The following is a 2,877-nucleotide window of genomic DNA, read 5'->3' on the forward strand; positions in this document are numbered from 1 at the left end:
ATTCCTTATTCAATTTCTTAAATTTAAAAGTAAATATTAAAAAACACAGTTAAACATCGATTTTTGTGTCATGTGGTATGTTGAATGTAGCACTGGTTCAAATTAGCTGTCAAAATACTAACTATATACTTTTGTATGAATTAGGAACTCAAATTACCAAAACTTACAAGCTAGAATATAAAATAAGAGCCTCTTATCTTTTATATTTGCTAAGATATTGCTCATGTCATGAATCAAACACAGTGGCATCCCAGCCACCTCTTTCCATTTTTGCAAAAGCCCCCTTATATACACTTACTTCTATATATGATATGAATAACCAATCGGAAGCTCAGAATGTCCCCCTAGTGGCTTTCTCAGCCATTTTAACGTGTTTGTATGCCATTTCTTTCTTTCAAACCAAGAGTTCAAGGAGGTAGGTTGTGTCATATTTTCTAGACTGAAATACAGTTTAGTTATTAAGCTTGATAAATTATAGTAGAATTCTATGGTACTGATATAGTAATTTATGATTTTTTTGGTTATTCAACTATATATATAAAACCTAAAGAATATTATTTTGTTCCATATGCTCCACGTGCAAAATTTTAAAAGGCTTAGCAACCTACATCAAGCAGCAACCGAGTACAGTGATCATAACTAGAAGAGATAATTGTTTAGTTTACTTCTTTATTTACTGTTCTATGTTTTAATAAAAATTAGTATAAGAACTTATTTCTAAATAGCAATAATCTATATACATATATAATGTATAATAATTGAAATGTGACTGTATTTTACAAAAAAATTGTCTACTAAAACACACCCAAGACAAGTTACTTTGTACAGACCAAAGGTCAGTTTTATATTATTAGATATGGTAACACGAGTGCACGTGCACCTCATCATTGTAACTTTTGTATTGTTAGCCAGGCATGGCAGAAAGGTCAGTATAATAAATATATATAAATGTATAGCATTATGAAATTGAAGTTATTTAGTCTAAACATTTATGTTTTCGTGTTATAATCTGTAGTTATTCTAGAATGAAAATGCATAATTCATATTTATTTCCTAATTTTTTTAACATGGTTACGAGATCAGTAAAATCGACCAAACTCGTACAGAGTTTTGGTACTGAAAATAACAGATAAAATATATAGGTTTTTTCTTAAGAAACATTTGACAACTACCAAGACATTATAAAGATTTCACATGTGAAATTTTTAAATTTTCTTATGCACAAGAGTATTTTTATTCTTAAAATGAAAATTACTTTGCATGTTGGACAGGCATGAAAAAAACATTGCTTTACACACCTTAAGCCTTAATGAAAAAAAATTGATATTTTGCTTACTAAAGCATTGTAATGTTTACTGATAATCTGCCAAACTTAGTTAACATATGCTTACTAGTTTAAATGTTATAGCATGAAAACTATAACAAGTACAAAATGGTTACGAGGTTGGTCCCAAGCCCGTGCTGAAAGAATGCAGTAATTACAACACCTTCTACAACAGATTCTTGATTTTCTAGTTTGGTAAAAATCTCAGATAAGGTGAGAAGAATGTTCCTTTTGATTCAGAATGTATTCTAACTTTTTTATATTACACTGTAAGTCACTAAAACATCGTAGAGATTGGTTTGTTTGCATTCTTCTTTCACTTAGACTATGTACGTTTGTTCACACAACATTTTTTTACCTTTTGTTCTCTGTGCCCAAACATAAGGCTTGTTGTTCTCGTCGAGTTTGTAAACAAACTTGAACTTGCAATCATCGTCATCACGGAAGACACACAATCTCTGCTCTGGTTCTTTTACTACAGAATAACCACAGTCAACAATTTTACTGCAGGATAATGACAGTCAACAATCCATTTTCTACAACTATACAAATAACAACATCCCTCACTAACACCTACTAATGTAAACTGAACATTAATATTCAAAATGGTAATTGTTTCCACCAGTCTGGAGTCTGAAGGAAAATGTAATCCATGTATATATTTTAATTCAGATAATTTGGTATTAAAGAAAAATAAAAAATCTCCTTCATTATATACTTCACTAGTTACATATTAGACCTTGGTAAGTAAGTATCTCCTTCACTATATACTTAACTAGTGAAGTAATAAAACCTTGGTGAGTAAGTATCTCCTTTACTATATACTTAACTAGTGAAGTATTAAACCTTGGTAAGTAAGTATCTTCTTCATTTAATACTTAACTAGTGAAGTAATAAAACCTTGGTGAGTAAGTATCTCCTTTACTATATACTTAACTAGTGAAGTATTAAACCTTGGTGAGTAAGTATCTCCTTCTACTTACTCACCAAGGTCTAATACTTCACTAGTTAAGTATATAGTGTGAAGGAGATAATACTTAACTAAGGTTTAATACTTCACTAGACCTTGGTGAGTAAGTATCTCCTTTACTACATACTTAACTAGTGAAGTATTAGACCTTGGTGAGTAAGTATCTCCTTCACTATATACTTAACTAGTGAAGTATTAAACCTTGGTGAGTAAGTATCTCCTTTACTACATACTTAACTAGTGAAGTATTAGACCGATACTTACTCACCAATCCTTCACTATATACTTAACTAGTGAAGTATTAGACCTTGGTGAGTAAGTATCTCCTTTACTACATACTTAACTAGTGAAGTATTAGACCTTGGTGAGTAAGTATCTCCTTCACTATATACTTAACTAGTGAAGTATTAAACCTTGGTGAGTAAGTATCTCCTTTACTACATACTTAACTAGTGAAGTATTAGACCTTGGTGAGTAAGTATCTCCTTCACTATATACTTAACTAATGAAGTATTAAACCTTGATGAGTAAGTATCTCCTTCACTATATACTTAACTAGTGAAGTATTAGACCTTGGTGAGTA

At 30.5% G+C, this 2,877-nt stretch overlaps 1 long non-coding RNA gene across 1 annotated transcript in view; it reads right to left on the reverse strand.

The window, feature by feature from the left end:
- LOC106475325 overlaps nucleotides 1-1,954 on the reverse strand; it is an 8,595-nt gene extending 6,641 nt beyond the window's left edge. Inside the window, exon 1 of the long non-coding RNA XR_002608840.1 lies at nucleotides 1,683-1,954. This is a non-coding gene — a long non-coding RNA (uncharacterized LOC106475325). The remainder of the gene's footprint in view (nucleotides 1-1,682) is intronic.
- Nucleotides 1,955-2,877: the final 923 nt, after the last annotated feature.

This window comes from Limulus polyphemus, unplaced genomic scaffold (assembly GCF_000517525.1).
Source record: "Limulus polyphemus unplaced genomic scaffold, Limulus_polyphemus-2.1.2 Scaffold8405, whole genome shotgun sequence".
NCBI classification, from domain to species: Eukaryota; Metazoa; Arthropoda; class Merostomata; order Xiphosura; family Limulidae; genus Limulus; species Limulus polyphemus.